This window comes from Pelodiscus sinensis, chromosome 3 (genome assembly GCF_052426305.1).
Source record: "Pelodiscus sinensis isolate ZL-2025 chromosome 3, ASM5242630v1, whole genome shotgun sequence".
Taxonomy (NCBI): domain Eukaryota; kingdom Metazoa; phylum Chordata; order Testudines; family Trionychidae; genus Pelodiscus; species Pelodiscus sinensis.
In genome coordinates this window covers 70,956,818-70,977,638 of record NC_143054.1, presented here as the reverse complement: position 1 = coordinate 70,977,638, position 20,821 = coordinate 70,956,818, and the positions used below count along the sequence as shown (strand labels likewise).

The following is a 20,821-nucleotide window of genomic DNA, read 5'->3' as shown; positions in this document are numbered from 1 at the left end:
AGTTACCTAAGGCAATTGTGAAATCTCCATCAGTGGAGAGCAGGTTAGACAAACATCTGTCAGGGATGGTCTAGATGGTTGTTCCTGCCATGAATGCAGCGAACCGGACTGGATGTTCCTTCCAGTTCTAGTATTCTATGATTCAATGATTTTATGAAAAAGGGCACGCCTTAAATATATTCCTAGCTAGATATTTTTTCGGTTCCTGCTAGATATTTTTTGGAGATTTAAGCCATTACGTAATGCCATTGTTTAACCTTCATTTTTTTAAAATACTCAAGCTTCAGCAATACTTATAAAATGTTTGAAATTACTATCTTGGCTGTACACCATATAATTACACATGAATCATTAGTTATACCTTATAGTTAATTTGAGACAGATTTTTCAAAACTGTTTTTTATGATGATGTGTTCTCATTGCCTTAGTTTAAGCTTGTAGTGAGACAGCTGTCAATATATTCCCAGTACTGATTGGAGTCCTTTGCTCCAAATATTAACTGCACAGGCAAGGCCACTAACAATGAGAGTTTTATTTATTTAGAAAACAATTAAAGGTCGCTAACCAGGCACAAAACAGAGCTGTGTTACATAGACTGGAAGAATTTTGCATTGAAAAAAAATTGTTTGACCCCTTACTTTTGCAGGTAGTAAGTACATCAAAGACAGAACGAAACTTAGTTCCAAAAGTGGAAAATAGCCAAGATGGACAAACAGATACCTCCATGTATCAAACTTGATTGGTAACAGATAATAGCACATTTACTGGGCCGTCCTGCTACTTTTTGTCCCTATTTCTTCGTATGTAAGGGCAGGTGGTGATTACACCGAGGTCACACTCTGAACCTTTAGGAACATGATAATGATGATACCTGCAAATTCTAACAAACAGGGAGGAAGTAGATGAAAATCTTAAGGTGACCGGCAGCATGGGTGGAAGTGATCGTGAAATGCTAGAGTTTATGATTCTGAGGAATGGTAGGGGAGAAAACAGCAGATTCAAGACAATGTACTTACAGAAGGCAGACTTTAGAAAATTGGTAAGTAAGACCAATGGGAAGCAAGCCTAAGTGAAAAAAAGAGTTAAGGAGAGTTGGCAGTTTTTTCAAGAGACATTAAGAGCAAATTTTTGTAATGCATAGGAAAGAGAGGAGGTATGGTAAGAGGCCAAGTTGGCTCAATTAGGAGATCTTTAATTATGTGAAATTTAAAAAAAAGTCATACAAAAAGCAGAAACAAGGTCAAATTACAAAGGATGAATTTAAAAAACCACCACCACAAACATGTGGAAAGGGCAAGTGTCAAGGGGTGACCTACACTTGGAGGCCCCTCAAATCGACTCCCTTTCACTAGGGGTAATATGACCTAGCATCCGAAGTCCATACACAAATACATTTACGAGAGGTAGTACAGTCTAGCAGCCAGAGTCCATGCACAAGTCCCGTTTACTAGGGGTAATATGGCCTACTGGCCTAAGTCCATGCACAAGCCTGTAGGAAAACTTCTCCCAACATAGGCCTTCCCTGTGCACCAGGTCCCAGCGCAGGGCCATATTATCAGCGGCACAGGCCACTGCCCACTCAGCAGGGAATCCTGCCGCAACACGCTGAGCGCCCGGAAAACAATTCCCTGCCCTGAGCTATTTCCTACCATCCTCTGGCAGCTCCATTCTCCATAGTCTCATTCTGGTTCTGGGGCTTCTTGGGGAGCTCCTCTCAGTCCAGCTGCTGCTGTGCGGTCTAGTTTCACTTCTTCCTCCATCTCTGGAGCTCTCTCAATGCCTCCTTCCCCTTCAGCGGTCCACCCTGAATGAGCTGCGCCACAGACTTTTATAGTCTGTTTCCAGTGGGCGCATGCCCAGCAAGGCTGTAGGGATGGGGCCTTCTTAGCCAGCTGAACCAAGTCAATTCCCTTGGCTTTAATGAGGGGTTGGTACGCCCCGTCACACCCAGGCACAAAACAAGATTGAAATAGAGATAGAAAGAAGAACAAGAAAGCATATGACAAAGTACATATGAAGCAAGAGGAAGACCCAGGACACTGTAGGCCAGTTACTCAACAAGGAGAGAAAAGCAATTACAGAAAATGCATCAGTGGTAGAAGCGTTAAAGCCTTTGTTGTTTCAGTTTTCACCCAAAACTTAACAATAATCGGACAACTAATACGGTTAACATCAGTGTAATGGGGTAGGATCTGACACTCACAGGAAAATAGCAATCTAAGATCAACTTAGACAATTAGGGCATGTTCAAAATAACAAGCTAAGCGTCCACGTAGCAATCCTGTTACTTAAAAATTATTTAGAAATAATGGGCTTGCTAACGTGAAATAAAACCCCTCATTCTATGAGGAATAATGCCTATTTCAAAATTACTATTTCGAAATAAGGTGCATGTTGATGCTCAGCTGTGCTTATTTTGAAATAATTGGCCTCCAGGGCTTTTCACAGCTGCCCTGGTGGCCACTCTGTTCACACTCCTCAAAACTCTATAGTTTCCCTTCTCCTGCAGGGTTTAAAACTACAGGAAGAAGGGAAAGGGCTTGTGGTGCCATATCAGCCCTGCCAGCCCCATGCCACAGAGCACTCTTTGTTGCCACCATGGCAAACCCCAGTGCTCTCTCCAAGACCCCCGCAGCTGCAAGCAAGCCTGCAGCCACCTCTGAAGTCCCCGCCCAGGAGCAAAAGAGGGCACCTTCATGAACTAGTGTGGAGATTCTGGATCTCATTGAGGTCTGGGGAAAGGAGACCAACATCTAGGATCTCCGCATCAAGCAGAAGAATGCCAAGGTCTACAGCCACCAGCCTGGCCCAGAAAGGCACAGCCAGACCCTGGACAAGGTCCGTATGAAAATTAAGGAGCTTGGGCAGGCATATACAAATGCCAAGGAGCAAAGTTCACACTCTGGGGTGGCACTTTAGACCTGCCAGTATTACCAGCACCTGGATGTGGAAGTGGGGCAGGTTGCCTTTCCTCACCTCTTTGTAGACTCTGGCCTGGCCATGCCTGTCATCAGCCTTCATGAGGGTTGGGTTGTGGAGAAGGAGGACAATGACAAGGAAGAGGAGAAAGATGCCAGCCTGGACACCTTGCCCGCCAGCCAGGAGGTGGTCATCTCTCTGGAGCTGGTGCCCCCTCCAAGGATATCTCCCAGGGCTTGGACAAGGCTGGGGAAGGCACTTCAGGTGAGTTACATCACTTTCCCTAGACACACATGGGGGGGAGGTGGCAGGCTGCAAGGGGCTGCATGAGCCTCACTTGCTCCTCTCAGCCTGGGGATCGCACAACAGCCGGTGCACATGGAGTGCCAGCCCAGAGCACTGAGCCCCATAAGGCTGTCACATAGAAACCCTTCACTCCTTCTCACAAAGTTCCTGCACAAGCCTGCCTTACTCCCAATTCCATGGTGGGACACCTTCCCACCACAAGCTACTGCTAAGGAATAGGGATATTAAATATTGGTTAATTGAATAATTGATTGACCTCATGAATTCTTATCAGTTAGTCGATTACTGTATAGTCCCCAGGGGTGGGGCTGGCAGCCAGTGCGCTCTGGACCTACTCCCAAGGAGCTCCCTGCCTCTCCACGCTGATACCAGGTAGGAGCTGGTCCACAAGGGGAGCCAGTTTAAAAACAAGCTTCCCTCGCGGACCAGCTGCCAATTGCCCCATGCTGCTGCCTCTGATACAGAGGCAGCAGCGCCTGGTGCCAGTAGCACCAGTCCAGAGGAGGTCAGAGCTCCCAGAGCCAGTGCAAACCAGAACTGAGCAGGGCTGCCTGCCCGCCCGCCCTGCTCCTACTACACTTTAAATGCAGAGCCACAGCAGGGATAGGTCTCAGACCCTGCACAAGCTGGGACTGAGCTGGGCTGCTAGCCAGACTGCTAAAAAATTTACTGAAAAGTGTGGCGGGAGAGGGGGAGAAGGGGGAATGAATGCAATCTATAGCATTAACTTATAACCTTCTGCATATCGGTTAATCAACTACACTATTACATCCCTACTAAGGAGGCTGTGGTCAGGCAAACACACAGCAGTGCTTCACATGCACACGATCATGCCCGCACTCTCCAGCAGCTTCTGCTCCTGGTCAAGTGCAGCAAGGCAGAGGACACAGATCCTCTCTGTGGGAACCTGCCAGGAGCACGAAGAGGAAGGGACCCCAGTACCACTTTCCCTGGAAAGTGGTGTCAGCCGCTCACACACACCTCCCCCAACACCTTCCCTCCTCTCCTCCAGCAGGCAGGGATAGAAGTTCCCCCTCTGCAGGATGCCAGTACTGCTGGACCCAGCATGTGAGGGACATGGAAGTAAGCCAAGCTGCCTGGTCCCCTCTCCCACCTGCAGGCTCGTAGCCTGGCTAGCATCTTCCCGTGGATGCTTTCCCCTGGGATGTCCAAGCCCCTGAAAAAAAGTGCCCACTGTCTAGGCAACAGATGGCCTTGCTCGAAGCACACTGTGATCATCTAAACCAAGATCTTCAGTGTCAGCTCAGAGATTACGGCTAGGCTTCCTGCACACTGTCTCCTAGGATGGCTGCCCTTCTAGCTTTTCTTCACAGGTGGACCAGCTGTGAGGACAGTGCATCCAGTACTTCCCATGCCATCAGCACAACCCCATGAGACCCACAGGTGGAGGCGGACCCAGGATGACCTGATGAGGGAACACCTTGAGTGCCTTCATGCCCTCCAATGCAATTTTGAACAGGAGAACCAGGGACAGCTCCCTGACCTGGAGGAACACAATGCTGATTGGGAGCTGCGCTGCACCATCTGGGAGCAGATGTCCTGGCAGCACAAGTATTCCACCGCACTGTGGAGTCCCTGATTGCCACCACTGAGTGCTCCAGCAGCCACTCTCTGGCACCTGCTGCCCCCAATTTCCTCCAGCAGCCATCCCCGCCTATGTCTCCCCGGCTCTGCCCACCTGGGTTCTTTCACCAGTCTCTCCCAAGTTATATATTCCCAAAATAAAAATCACTGAGTTTATTGTTTCAAAACAAAAAGTCTGGTTTATTTTTTCTGCAGGGGAGGATAAAAGGGAGGGCAAGAGAAGGGAGGCATGAAAGAGGAAAGGCGCAGAGGGGCAATGCAGAAGGTCTGGGGGAGAATCTCACAAGTAATCTTCACTGAAACTCTCCCTCAAGGCCTCCTGGGAGTGCACAGCCCCCAAAGGACTTGCCGGATGGCAGTGGTGCCTGGCTGCTTAGAAGCCCTGGCAAGCCACTCTGCCTCTGTCCCCCACCATGGCAGAAAAGTCTCTCCCTTGTTCCTGCATGAGTTGTGGAAAACATAGCAGGCCACTACCACCTGGGGGATGTTCCAATCGCTGAGGTCCAGGCGGGTGAGGGTACGCCAGAATCTCCCTTTGAGGGAGCCAAAGGTACCCTTCACAACACTGTGTCACCTGCTGAGCCTGGTATTGTGATGTTCTTTGGTGGGGTCCAGGTGTCCCATGCAGTGCTTCTTTAGCCAGGGGAGCAAGGGATAGGCTGCATCACCCATAATGCAGATGGGCATGTCCATGTCCCTGACACTGATGGCAGGGTCAGAGAAAAAAGTGTCAGCATGCATCCTCTGAAACAGGCTGGAGTTCCAGAATATGTGGGCATCGTGCACCTTCCCTGACCAGCTGAACTTAATGTCCGTGAAGCAGCCCTGATAGTCCGTGAGGGCCTTCAGGACCATTGAAAAGTACCCCTTCCTACTGATACAAAGGAGGCCAAGATGGGGATGAGGGTGCCATCATTGGTCCCCTCTCAGTTGGGGAAGCCAATGGTGGCAAAGCTGGTGATGATGGGATCAATATCGCCCAGAGTGATGACCCTCCACAACAGGATGGTGTTGATGGCCCTCGCCACCTGTAAATACATAGGAACACAGATTCACAGGGTTGCAGGAGCCTTTGGAAGGTCCCTAATCCCAAGCCCCTTCCCACAGCAGGAGAAACCCCAACTACCCCACCCCCAGTAGGGCTTTGTGAAGCCAGGACTGCAAAACCCCTAGGGATGGAGATTCCATCCCTCTTCCTAGGGAACCCATTGCAGTAGTTCACCACCCTCCTGGGTCAATAGCAATAGCATCATACCTGCATGAGGATGGCCTTGATGGTCAATCTCCCCATGCTGAACTGCTTCCCTACCAACTTGTCCGGTGTGGCCAGCTTCCAGAGGGCAATGGCAACATGCTTCTAGAGGAGGATGCAAGGTTGCATGAGGTGTCACGTTGCCAGAGGGCAAGGACAAGCCACTTGCAGAACTCCAGGGAGGTGTCCTTTGGCATGTGAAAGTTCTGAAGCCACTGCTGGTTATCCCACCACTCCAAGATGATCCGGTCCCACCAATCAAAACTGGTGTTCCAGCACCAGAAGCAGCAATGCATGGTGTGCTGGAGAGGAGCAGAGGGAACTGTGGGGTAGGAGGAGTGCCCAGGATAGGGTGAGGATGTGCTCCGGTCTGAGGTGGACATCTTGGTCCTTCAGTGCCGTGAGGGTGGCCTGCATTAACTGCAGCAGGAGGTGCAGCAGGAGGTCTCAGAGCCTGACACTGCTGTGCAGCAGGTACAGCTCCACGGCAGGAGTGCTATGGAGTCTGCAAGGGCAACTGGAGCACATGATGTGAGTTTGCTGTCCCTCAAAGAGATAGCAACAGAGAAGGATCTGAGATATGGCTGTAGAGGGGTGCCCCTTTAAGCACAAGCCTCAGATAGCCTCAGGAAGCGACTTCTATCCTGATGCCCTGCCCAGAGTGCTTCCAGTGGGCCATAAATACAATTCAGGTTCTAATGAGCGTGGATGTGCTATTTCAATATAGATCTGCACTATTTTGATGGGAATTTGTAGCATGGATGCATTATTTTGATTAGTTATTATTTCAAAATAACTTATTTTGAAATAACTTTGTAGTGGTGTAGACACAGCTTTAGATTTCTTCACATTGGCAGGACCCGATGAAGTAAATCCTAGAACATTTGGGGAACTGACTGAAGAGATATCTGAACCATTAGCAATTCTCTTTGACAACTCATGGAGAATGAGAGAGATGCCATAAGAACAAAGAAATAGAATACCTCTTCTTAAAAAGGAGAATAAGGACAGCCTTGGGCAAAATAGATCAGTCAGCTAAACTTCAGTGCTTGGAAAGATTACGCAACAAATAATCAAACAATTGATTTTAAGGTAATAATTAACAATCAACATGGATTTGTCAAGAGCAAATCATGTCAAACCAACCTAATATCCTTCTTTGACAAAGCTACAAGTCAGTGGATGAGAGGGAAGGACCAGATGTGATATATCTTGACTTCAGCAAAGCTTTTGATATTGTCACACTTGGCCTTGACAACCAACTAGAAAATATGCCTACATGAACTTACATACTCAAAGAATAGTTGTCAATGATTCACAGTCAACCGGAAGGCATATCATGTAGGGTCATGCATGGATTTGTGCTGGATCTGATTCTACCCAATATCTTCATAAATTAGTTAGATAATGGCATGGAGCAGCGGTTCCCAACTGTCAGTCCATAGATCGGTGCCAGGCCATGAACCACTGGCTGCTGGGCCACGGGACACTTCCAGGCCAGGTCCATAGGACTGGTATATACCCTGGGCGAATGGCCGGTGGCTGCCAGAGCTGAAGCCGGCTATCCACAGCAGCTCTGGGGGGCTGGGGCTGTAAACTTCAAAGAAATGTGTGAAAAGATGCAGTAGCAGAAGTCCTATTAAATAAAGTATGTACTTATAATGTTTAATTTATGCTATTATTAATCACCATGTCAATTATCAATAATATGATGTTGTATATTTTCAGTCATGCAAATGGACATTCTTACCTCTTAACTCTTCGTTGACAACTTGTTCTGAATTTTGATGTAGTTTGGGTCTTTGGTTGGTAAAGGTTGCAGACCCCTGCTGTATGGGGTGGTGCCAAAATTTCAGGTGGATTAAAAGCTGTTATTAGGCTGCTTTTGAATACTGGAACAAAAGGCCTAGCTCGTGACATTTGCATGATTACATTTCAAACAAAGTTTAAATAGGTGTTAATGGCTTAAGATAAGAAAGGAAAGGGATCTTTTAACAGAAATTTTTAACTCCGATCTGAATGCTTTTATGCAAATGAATGTTATGCATAATTAATATTCAAATATGCAAATAAATGTTACCGGTCCGCCAAAAGTTTGTGAATGGGTTTGCCAGTCCATGGAATAAAAAAGTTTGGGAACCACAGACATAGGGTGTACACTGATAAAGTTTGGAGATGATAGCAAGATGGAGGGACTGCAAGCACTTTGAAGGACAGAATTAGAATTCAGAATTATCTTCACAAAATGAAGAAATAATCTGAAATAAATAAGTCATAAATTCAAAGATGACAAATGCAAAATATGACATTAAGAAAGGAATAATGAACTAACTGAACAAACATTAAAAAATGGAAAATGACTGCATAGGAAGGACTACTACAGAAAAGGATTTTGGGAATATAGTGGATCAGAAACTAGATATGAGTCAACAATGTAATACTGTTGAGAAAAAAAAACAAACATCATTCTGGGATGTAGTAGCATGAGTGTTGTAAGAAAGATAATAAAAAATATTTCTTCCACTCTACTCAGCACTAATAAGGCCGGGTATGTCTACACTACCCCCCTAGTTCGAACTAGGGGGGTAATGTAGTCATTCGGAGTTGCAAATGAAGCCCGGGATTTGAATTTCCCGGGCTTCATTTGCATGATGCTGGCCGGCGCCATTTTTAAATGCCGGCTAGTTCGGACCCCGTGCCGCGCTGCTACACGCTGTACGCCTCGTGGAGCCTAATCCGAACTAGCTAGTCCGTGCTGCGTGTAGTCGCGCGGCACGGAGTCCGAACTAGCCGGCATTTAAAAATGGCGCCGGCCGGCATCATGCAAATGAAGCCCGGGAAATTCAAATCCCGGGCTTCATTTGCAACTCCGAATGACTACATTACCCCCCTAGTTCGAACTAGGGGGGTAGTATAGACATACCCACCTATACTAAAGCATTGTGTCTGGTTTTGGGCATCAAACTTCACAAAAGAAGAGGATGAATTGGCTACGTCTAGACTAGCATGATTTTGCGAAAATACTTTTAACAGAAAAGTTTTTCCATTAAAAGTATTTCTGCAAAAGAGCGTCTAGATTGGCAAGGATGCTTTTGCGCAAAAAGTGCTTTTGCGCAAAAGCATCCATGCCAATCTGGATGCGCTTTTGCACAAGAAAGCTCCGATGGCCATTTTAGCCATTGGGCTTTCTTGCACAAAAAATTAAGGTGCCTGTCTACACTGGCCCTCTTGTGCAAGTATTCTTGCGCAAGAGGGCTTATCCCTGAGCCGGAGTATGAAAGTATTTGCGCAAGGAGCAAATTCAAGTGACCGGTGTAGACAGCTGGCAAGTTTTCACACAAAAACAGCCGCTTTTGTGCAAAATCTTGCCAGTCTAGACACACCCATTTTGTTTAGTCTGAAGAAGAGAAGAGTGAGAGGGCACATGACAACCATTTGAAGGCATCAAATTCCAGCAGCAATATCATTTAATGCACCCTCCTACAAACTCCTTCTTCTATCCTAGGGTTGGGATATTATGGGACACTCAAACCATACAATCATGTTAATACTGTTCCTGTGTCACTGTGGCTACATCTACACTACTAGGTTTTTGCGCAAAAACCCGCGGAGTGTCCATACCTCAAGCATGTTTTTGCAAAAGTAAATTTACAGTAAATCAAAAGAACAGAGGGGTTTTTGCGGTGTAGGTATATCTCTTTCTATGAGGAATAACTCCTTTTTGCGCAAGAATTCTTGCACAAAAAGGTGTGTGTGGACTGGCAACAGAGGGGTTTTGTGTAAGAAAAAAGCATCGGAGCTCTGGTGGCTATTCTGTGAATAGTAATCAGAACTTTCTTTCGAGATAGCATTCATGCAGCGTGGACACTCTTTGTACAAAAGCACATCACTTCTGTAGCATGGATGCACTCTTGCACAAGAAGTTTTTGTGGAAGATCTTTTCCGCAAAAAGCTTCTTGTGCAAGAAGTCTGCAGTGCAGATGTAGCCTGTGATATTTTTTCTGCCAACATATCGTAGTAATAGTTGTGCTGGAAGCACCTGTATTTTAGTAGACTTAGCACAGGACTGGATGTTGGAGGACTGAATTTTCTTTCAAACTCTAGCCCCATCATGCCAGTGTAACAAATCACTTGGCCTTTTTATGCCTTCGATTAACCCAATTGTTTTTAATATGAATTTGGTAGACAGATGATCTGCCGTCAAGTATTTAACACATGTAAAGTATTTCTAACAATACACAAAGGTATTATCTGAGGCAAATAAAACTTCACATCTTGATTTTTTTTTAAACTCAGTCCAATTGATGCGCTTGTCATATAATTGATTGATATTGCTTCAAGCTCAATGAGCAATGTGGTCAAAATTAAACCCTCCCCATCCTATTATCCTACCTGTTTGTCAAAGGCTGGGAATGGGTAACAAGGGTGGGATCATCTGATCATTCTATTCATTCCCTGTGGGGACACCTTCTCTCTTTCTTCAGAAGAAGTTGGTTCAATAAAAGATATTACCTCACTCACCTTGTCTCTCATATGTCCTGGGACTAACACAGCTACAGCAACACTGCAATATATTTCATCTTCTTATACTCCATCTCCACCAGTCCTCAAGACTGCACCAACAAGCTTCTTATCCCTGCTAATGTTTTACTTACCTTCTACCCTCCTCAGCAGATCTCTGGCACATCGCTCCCAATCCCGTCCATAAGACACTCCACCAGAGGCCTCAGACTCCATTCCACAATACACAGGTTTGAGACTTCATAGCCCCAATACACCCCCCACATTTCTTCAGCCAGTCTCCCATGTTCCCTTTATCTAGATCCAGCATCTCCCATTGCTCTCCAGGACAGCTTCATATCCTTCCCCTGTCACCTAGCCCCCTACCCAGCTAGCTCCGCACCCTACCAGAGACCTACCTACATATGACACTCCCCCCCCCCCCCCAACAGTTCCTTGTACTTTCAGGTGATCCCATCAGAGTTCAGTGTTACCCATTCCCGTCAGTCTCTTTCAGAACTTGCTACCCCACTATAGCCACTCCTCAGTTAATACCCTCAACCACCATGTCTTTTTGAAGAAACTCCCTCATCCCCCAGCCAGTCTCTTGTACAGACAGCTGGCTACAGCCTTCTTCTCCCTTAGCCACGCTTTCCAGAACTCAGCCCCCGCCCCAGCAAACCAAAAGCTAAATCTCCTCTGTGCATGTACCCACTGGAGCTATGCCACCATTAATTCCTATGGCTGGACACTCCAGAGGTTGGAAATGGATAACAGGAGAGGGATCATTTGATGATTACCTGTTCTGTTCACTCCCTCAGGGGCATCTGGCATTGGCCACTGTTGGAAGACAGGATCCTGGACTAGATGGATCTTTGGTCTGACCCAGTATGATCGTTCTTCTGTTTTCAGGAGGCTTCACACTTTCCCCAGGGCTGTTGAGGCAACCCAGGGCCACAGCTATTCTGGGTTTCAATCCAGAGATCCTATAATAAGCAGCTATGATCTGCTCTTCAAGACTCTTTGCTCCCCTGAACCACTTACTACCAACCACACAGTGCCAGACCGAGCCATACTTGTGCCCCGGGCAGCAGGCACGTAGCGCATATGTGGCCCTGCCTCTGGGCACGCAGCCCCTGATTGACATGCGCAGCAGCCCCCCCCCCCCGCCCTCGGGCGCACGGCACCCCTTACCACTTTAATCAGGCGCCCCCCATAGGTTGGTGCCCTGGACACGGGCAGCTGCCCACCTAGCCCTCGCTTTAATCCTGCCCTGCAACCACAACCCTCAGATTAGGCTCCTGCAAGCAAATCTCCTGCAGTGTTCCACTATCCAGGCCCTGCACCTGTGAGCCCTGTGTCTGCTGTATACCTCCAGAATCTCCCCTTACTTTTGAGGTCAGCCTCTTTCTGCTTCTTACAGACCTTCCCACTGGAATCTAACCTGCTCCTTGTAGTTCCCACCGGAACCTCCTTCTCTTGTCAGCCTCTGTTCCCTCAAACTTCAGTACATTTTCTCTCTACTTTTAGCCTATGAGATAAAACTCATTGCTACTCTCACCTGTGTCTCCTTCTTGATGCTGCTTCAAATTACCCTGGTATTCATTTATGAAAGTCCAACTCCTTCCCAAATGAGTTTGCTTTCTGTTTACCCCTCTCAGTACCTTTCAATGGCCTAACTAGGACTCCCACTGACTCTGGTTAACCGAATCACTTGCTGACATGAAATATATTTGAATATTATTAATTATTTGTATTACCATTGCACTTAGGACCCAAACTACATTGTGCTAGACATTGTAAAAAGTCAGACCAAGATGAGAATCTCTGCCCCAAAGAGCTTACAATGTAAGTATAAAAGAAGAGACCAACGACAGAAACAGACAAATGGGGAATACACGGAAACAATGAAACATTATTGGACAGCATGATTTGCAGTTGTCTCAAAACACCAGCAGCCTAACTTATCAAGATTTTGTAGTCACTCTAGAAAACAAGCGTTTTTAGAAAGGATTTGAAAGAGGAAAATAAGGTCCTCCGAAGCACAAGAAACACTATCGGAGAAAACACAGTGCTGCTTGTTTGAAAATTTAGTAAGTGGCTGATGGAGGCTGGAATTAAGGAAACTAGGCATCAACATCTCAATAATGGATGACAGAGGATATAAGGGGTGGTGATAGGCCGTGAAAATCCTTTAAAACGAAGACAGGTAGCTTATAATTTATATGAAAAAGTAGAGAGCCAGCGGAGGGATCCAAAGGAGGGGTGACATAGTCAGTCTTTTCAGCTGGAGGTATTATATATTCTTACTCTGTTTTTTTCTGGCCTAATATAAAATATGTATAAGAGTCATAAAGATTTCATAGATTTATATTTTATAGGCATATTATGTGTGAGCTCATATGGTCTGCTAAATCTTGCTTGACTTGGCAATGATTCTTTTTTATTTGTAATAAGAATATTTATCAGTGTTGTGTTTTAAAGTGCACAGAGTCTTCGGCTTGGATAGACACTATATTAAATCTAAATGAATATTGGCTTAACTATATGGAATTTTACTGTATATGTGAGTTTATTTATTCTGTTTTCCCAAGCAACTCTGGTAAAATATTGGGAAGCATAAATATGGTCCCATCTGTGATTTCCACCAGGTATCCTGATTATAATTGTTCTATACATATGTATATTTTGGTAAAGAACATGTTTTTTTGGAACACAAATCACCATCAATGTTCAAGTTCTTTATCACACTGAATATTTTAGTTCCTTTTTTAAAGTTGCCCCTTACTCTCAACTTATCAAGTCAAAACAATAATTCTGAAGTGAAGCATCCTGGCACATGTACTTGTGTATAATTTCTGAAACTATATTAGCCTCAGTCCATACAATCCTTTTACATGCAATAATTTCCTGGTTTCAGGCACCTATGCACATGAACAGCATCAGGCCTCCAGAGAAGGCTTTCAGAAATGCACAAGCCACCATTCCTCTTCACAGAGTTTTACTTACAATGACCTTTGAACTTGGAAAGAAAGATCAGAAAATAAAAAATATCAGAAAATATCACCCATTTGAATGCATATGGGATCCAATCTTCTGATCTTGTCACAAGTTTTAAAATATTATTGAATGTCCTTTGTGTAGCTACCATGCCCTAGAGACCAGATTAAGGCAATCCTGGACCTAGACACTTGATACATCCCCTGAGCTTTGTTCCCACTGGAAGGGCTGGTGGCATGGGAACCGCCTTCCCAAAGAAGCAGGAGCATTGACATAGAGCCCCCTTCTGTTCTCCAGAAGTAATATCAGATCCTCCCACTCCTCAGGAATACATGAGGTTCCCATGCCTTTTGTGAAGAGGCTGGTGTGCCAGAAGGCTTACCACTCCCAAGTATATACCCCATATGTCTGGGGGTGGGATGGATCCACTGTACTCTTCTGCCTCTACAGAGGTGTGGCTAACCTGAGCCTGAGAAGGAGCCAGAATGTAATAATGAAAATTGTCAAAGAGCTATACCAGCCCCCATTAGCTACTCTCCCACTCCCCGCACCTCCCACCTTCCAGCAGCTCTGTCAATCAGCACTAGGGATGCAAATGCTTATCGGATAGTCGACACACTAGTCAACTAGTAGCTTACTCCCCGCCCCCATACACACACTTGTTCCCTCTTTCTGATAGAGGCAGTAAGGGAGGGGAAGAGGAGAGGATGCTTCAAAGTGGCAGTACCATGTGGAGCCCGGGGCCAGATCCCAGGCTTCACATGGCACTGCTGCTTTGAAACACCGCATGCAGCCCAGGGGACTCCCCAGCTGGCTCTGGGCTGAATTCAGTATTTCAAAGTGGCAGCACCAAATGAAGCCCAGGGTCAGCTGGGGACTCCCCCACTGACCTCGGGGCTCCATGTAGCTCTGTCACTTTGAAACACTGCAAGGAGTACAGGGCCAGTGAAGGACTGCATGAGCCCGCACTGGCCCTGGGCTCCCCGCAGCACTTTCGCCTTTTAAGTGTAGCAACAACCCTGGGACTGTTGCTATACTTCAAAGGCAGAGGCACCCTGATCGACTAATCGAATAGTCAATGCAAATTGCATCGACTGTTCAATTAGCCAATTAATCTAAATGTAACATCCCTAATCAGCACCGCCCCCTCTCCCAGTACCTCCCACTTGCTAAGATCAGCTGTTTCACTGCATGCAAGAGGCTTTGGGAGAGAGGGGAAGAGTGAGGGTGTAGCAGGCTCAGGGGAGGCAGTGGGAAGGGATAGGGGCCATAGGGGAAGGAGACAGGGCTTTGGGCAGAGACGGTGTTTGAGCAGTGAGTACTCCCAACACACTGGAAAGTTGGCACCAGTAGCTCTAGCCGAGGATTCAGTGCCTATGCAAGGAGTTGCATATTAACTTCTGAAGAGCTGTATGCAACTCCAGAGCTACAGACTGGCCACTCCAATCTGCAATATAGGGTGTGTCTAAACTACATGGCTCCATCAATGGAGCCATGTAGATTAGGCTGATCGGCAAAGGGAAATGAAGCTGCGATTTAAATAATCTCAGCTTCATTTAAATTTAAATGGCTGCTGCGCTGAACCAACGAACAGCTGATCAGCTGTTTGTCGGCTCAGCGCGCTAGTCTGGACGCTCCCGCACTGACCTGAAAGCCCTTTATTGACCTCCCCATTATGCCTCGTAGGATGAGGTTTACCGGGGAGGTCGATAAAGGGCTTTCATGTCGGCAGGGGAGTGTCCAGACTGCCCCGATCTGCTGACAAACAGCTGATAGGCAGAGCGGAGCAGCCATTTAAATTTAAATGAAGCTGCAATTATTTAAATCGCGGCTTCATTTCCCTTTGCTGAACAAACAAATCTACATGGCTCCGTCGACGGAGCCATGTAGTTTAGACGTACTCACAGAGTCCTCTGCTGGAGTGTTGTTGATAGGGTGGGTCTTTGTATTAACATCACACCAAGATGGTTGAAGTATCACGCAGAGCTCTTTCAGGGTGTATATCGGAGCCCACAAACATCACTGCATTAGTTACACTTAGGTCATATTTCCCATCTTTTCTTCAAAAGACAAGGTCTAAGAAACAATCTTTTTTTAAAATTAAAATTTAGAATTTGTCTGTGTGAGAAAACTAACCAGCAGAGCTAGACTGGTCAGTTGATCCGTGACTGCTCCAGAACAAAATTATTTGGTTCTGATAATTATTCTTCTGCAGAGCTGGTCAATTTGTCCACAATTTCTGCATTCAGAATTTTGTTTCCTCAGCAACTATTGGGGGCGAGAGAAAAGTGCAAACCTGCAAACACTTAGGCCCAGATTCATAAAGGAACTTAGGTGTTGCAACACCTCACTTTTAGGCATCTACGGCTATCTACACTCGCGGCTTCTTGCGTGAAAAATATGCAAATGAGGCTAAGTGAGGAATATCGCAGAACCTCATTTGCATACCTAATGAGCCACCATTTTTGCAGAAGAGACAGAAGAAAATAATCAGTGTAGCGGCATTGTGCAAAAGGGTTTTCCTTGCGAAGAAGGGGCAATATAGACAGCTCCTTCTGGAGCAAGAGCCTCTTCTGCAAAAAGTGGCGGCTCATTAGGTATGCAAATGAGGTTCTGCGATATTCCTCGCTTAGCCTCATTTGCATATTTTTCACGCAAGAAGCCGCGAGTGTAGACATAGCCGTAGATGCCTAAAAGTGAGATGTTGCAACACCTAAGTTCCTTTATGAATCTGGGCCTAAGTATTTGCAGGTTTGCACTTTCCCCTCACCCCCAACAGTGGCTGAGAAAACACAAAAATCCATGCTTAGTCTCATTTGAATATTTCTCACGCAAGAAGCCGCAAGTGTAGACATAGCCTACAGGTATATCTATACTGCAGGACAAAGTTGAATTAAGATATGCAACTTCAGTTATGCAATTAATTAGCTGAAGTCAAAGTAGCTTAACTTGGCTTTTGGCACAGTTTACACTGCAGGAAGTCAAAGGAAAAAGACTCTTCCTTTGAATTCCCTCAATCCTCATGAAATGTGGGTTACCGGAATCAACAGGAGCACCCCTCTCTGTTCGAATTAGGTATCTTAATTAGACTGCTAATTTGACCCCTGGAAGATCAACAGCAGCAGCTTTCATCTTCCTATGCAGTGTAGACATACCCTAAAAGATCAGTGAAACAGTGGGATCCTCAAAGTCTGAGTTAAGTGCCCAGACTCCTTTTATAATTTAGAATGCAACCAACCAGGGGTGGCCTGTCAATGTAGGTGAACTAGGCGTCGCCTAGGGTGCCAAGATAAAGGGCTGTTAATGGCTTTGGAGGTAGGGGCGCCGATCGCAGTTTCGCTTAGGGCGCCAGTTGCCGGCAGCTCACCTAGGGCTGCTCCTGCAACCAACAAAAGCTAGAATGCTAAATGAGGAGCTGCCTAACCTAGCCAAGGGGTGATGCCAATGAGACAAGTGTGTTCTAAACCTCATCATTCTCTGACAGGTGGCACCTACTTCTGCTAGTGACCCACAGCTGGGAACCCTTCACCTGGACTTAGGCAACCTTGTCAATTCTTGCAAGAATGAGTTAAGCAACTGCCTTATCCCATGCAAAATGATGGCACTTCAGCCTGGTTTTAGAGCACTCACCTGGGAAATCTGGCTTCAATTTTCCCCTCTGGCAGAGCAGAAACAAGAATTTGAAGGAGGTATTACCTATCTTTGAGAAGAGTACTTTAATGCCTGAGCTATGGGATATCCTGATGTGAGAGTCCCTCAGTCTCTCCTCTTGAAATTGTTCCATTGTGTATAATTCCTTAATTACTTAAGTTATTGGGCCAGAAAAAGAGAAAGAGAGAGAGAGAGAGAATGAGAATATGACTCTACAGTCAAGTGGTTAAGGCATCCATCCTGGGAGATAAGAAACCCATGCTCCAGATACCCCCGACCCCTACCTGTCCAAGGATTTCAGAAACCATGAATGAGACAGCAGTGTGCATGCTTGGAAGTAGAAATTTAGGCATTAAGAGGACTGTTTCTCTGAAAACATAGATGCTGAGTGACTTCAGAATTCTATTTGGACCAGCAGGAGCTCTATTGATTGCAGTGGGACCTAAAACTGAGATTTAGGTGCCTAAGTTCATTTGTGAACATGGGACATAATCTGCCTAAAGGAGTAGCCTCAGGTAATTTTTAGGTTATTGGAAGATCTGACCCTAAAATAGTCTGAGGAACCCTATTATCAATTGCTGAAGAGACCAACTGAATTCCCAACTTAGGGTTTGGCAGGAAAGTGAAGGAGTAGCTGATTTTCAAATATTTTCTTGAAAATTCTACATGTACTTAAAATTATTAAGCCTTTTTCTACATTTAAGTACTAATCTGAAACTTTACATATATAAATACTGGCATCCAAACTTGCTAACACTTGAGCATGTGAGTAAATTTACTCCTCTGAGAAGAATCTCTGAAGTCGGGCATACAATTAACATTATCAACTCCAAATAAGATACTGAAGTTTAAAAAAAAAGAAACTTTCCCAATGAGTTTTTTTCTGATTAAATTTTCATAAGGCACAAATGTATAATTGCCTGAGCAGTGCCTAAAACTTATGCCCTAATAAATCTGTTAGTCTCTGAGGGAGTGTCTATACTAGGAAATTATTTTGAAAAACCGATTTCAAAATAACTCCCAAAATAACTATTTCAAAGTAAGTGTTATTCCTCATGGAAAGCAGGAGCTATTATTTTGAAATAACCTTATTTTGAAATAACAGGCTTGGTTGTTTGGATACTCCACTTGTTATTTTGAAATAAGGGGAGTTATTTCAAAATAACTTCCTAGTATAGGCCAGCACTAAGGTGCCACTGGATTCCTTATTGTTGGGTTTTGCTTCTTTGTTTTTTAAGTTATGGTGATTCTTCAATTTTTTCCTCAACGTCCCTTATCGTCATCCCATTTTACAGACTACAGTCATGAGATGTAAGGATATGATGTAACCATACATCCCCTCCGTTTAGTCTGACATAATACAAGGTCAGTAATAAACACAGAAAGGATATGCATTCTAACCCATACCAGCCCTTTTCAAGTGAATAACATGTAGTTTTCTAAATCAACATACATTCCAAAATATGTATACACTGTAGATTCTGACAATTGACATTCCAGAATGTTGTCATTCCAGTCATGTTGGTTATTCGTAAGTACTCTCCAAGTTAGAGCATATAAAAAAATAGTTATTTGTTAAGCCATAATAGTTTGAGAGAGTGGTAAACTTCTGAGTTCAACATCAGTTCTGAAAATCATTACAGTATAGTTAATCACTCCTATGTGCTCCTGCACATTGCTGCAATCTGATGTGTTTCCTTTTCAGAACAAAGTTTTAAAATAAACTATATATAAATAACTGTGGGGGGGGGGAGGGAGGAGAGAGATGACTGTCACTTACAAACTAGCAAAAGCAACAAAATTCCAAGTTTAATTAAACTCTTAACTTGCTCCCCTGAACCTAAGTATTGCTGCACATATTGTAACTCACTGTTATTTTTAAGCCTCCCAAATACAATGGATGAGAAAGGAACATAGTTTCAGCTTTAAATTTGAACTCCCCTGCTTTTGTTAGTATGTGTCACAACCTTAACATTATCTCAACTGCAGACTTTTATCTGTGAATATCTAAGTCCTGTCTGGTGGAAAACTAATTACTGAGCCACTGAGAGCTTCATAATGTCCTGCATTTAAGTCCTGAACATCATACATAATGCATAGGAAGCAGGCTCTGCACTCTGATTACAGAACACTGTCATTAAGTGAGCAAATTAAAGATGTGAATAATTCACTGGCTGAGCTTATTGTCAGTGCTGCATTGTGAAATTAGAATTTCTAATAAGTACTGCAATTTTTAACCCAATTAACACAGAGAACATCTTGAGTCTGATTAGTACAATAAAAATTATTACCTTATTCTTTTGCTTCACAACAGCCAAATTAAATACTGTACTTAATTATGCAGCATTCATTGCGTCTCTGTTAAAATAAAAAAAACCCTACTATTCTTTAATACGAGTACTAGTCTTTAGGCTGAAATGGAAAAAGACAGCACATGCAAATGTAGCTCAATTCCTTATTACAAAGTTGGTTTTTTAAAAAAAAAAAAAAAAAACACTTTGCAGATCAGTTTTAGCACCAGCTGTAAACCATGATGTCACTCCTGAAGTCTGCTTTGGAAACAAATATCGAACAAACAGCACAGAAATAATTGACTAAGTAATCCTTCCAAACGGACTACGAATATGTTGCACTTTAACTTTTTTCTCTGGGTTTCTTTACACACAGGTAAAACACATTTTGCCACTTACTGGTTTGAAACTGCAAATATATCCCGTTTCAAAAGAAAGTTTAGGAAACGTGATTACTAAAAGATTCTTACCTCGGGTGCCTATTTGGCACGGGATAGATTACATTATCTCCTTTCATCCTAGAAGGGAGACAGGGAGAGAAGTCCCACTGAACATGCAGCATGTTGATCCTCCCCACGCACGGCGCCTGCTGCCATGTTAAATAAAGAAAATGATCTTTTAGGTTGCAGCTTTTGTCTTCAAATATTTTCTCCCGTTGCTTTTTTTTTTTTTTTTTAATATCAAGGATCCCAGAAACAGGGCACGTCTGGCAGTGGCCACCACTGGATGCAGCTGCAGCAATGTGATCTTCCTCCTAATCCTGTTTCATTTCCAGCTCCTTTTCCAGCCCCATCCTGGGGAACTTTAATCACCGACCGAGCACGAGTGAAAAGGATAAGATGGCATTACAATGATGAGCTTTCTTTATAAAGACAGTGACTGTAGCAACCACCTTACTTCTTCGTCTAGATATTTGAGCCTGTGCGTGTGAGCGAAAGAAAAAAAAATAAAGGTGCCCTGAAAACCAGACAGACACAATGTATAGAGAGAAAGAGAGGAAACAGAGACTGAGAGAGGGAGGGGGGGCTGTCAATGCAGATAAATTTGCATATGGAAATCAGGGTTATCCTGGGTACAGTTTTATTTAACCGTGATGTACGTTTGTTTGTTTTTTAAATTGGATAGGAATTTAAACAAGGAAAGGGAGAGATTCTTGCAAACCCCAGAGTAAAAGCAGCTTTTTAGTCACCACAGAGTTTTTAATAACCCCACAAGCTGCAGCAGCAACAGCAGAACTTTTTGGTAACTTTCCGGTTGGGAGCAAAAGTTGCGTGCACTTCTAGTGATTTCCATTGAA

At 44.6% G+C, this 20,821-nt stretch overlaps 1 long non-coding RNA gene across 1 annotated transcript in view; it reads right to left on the bottom strand.

Moving 5' to 3' along the window:
• Positions 1 to 20,527, bottom strand: part of LOC102447490 (uncharacterized) — a 312,954-nt gene extending 292,427 nt beyond the window's left edge. The window contains exon 1 of the long non-coding RNA XR_331701.5: positions 19,995 to 20,527. This is a non-coding gene — a long non-coding RNA (uncharacterized LOC102447490). The remainder of the gene's footprint in view (positions 1 to 19,994) is intronic.
• Positions 20,528 to 20,821: the final 294 nt, after the last annotated feature.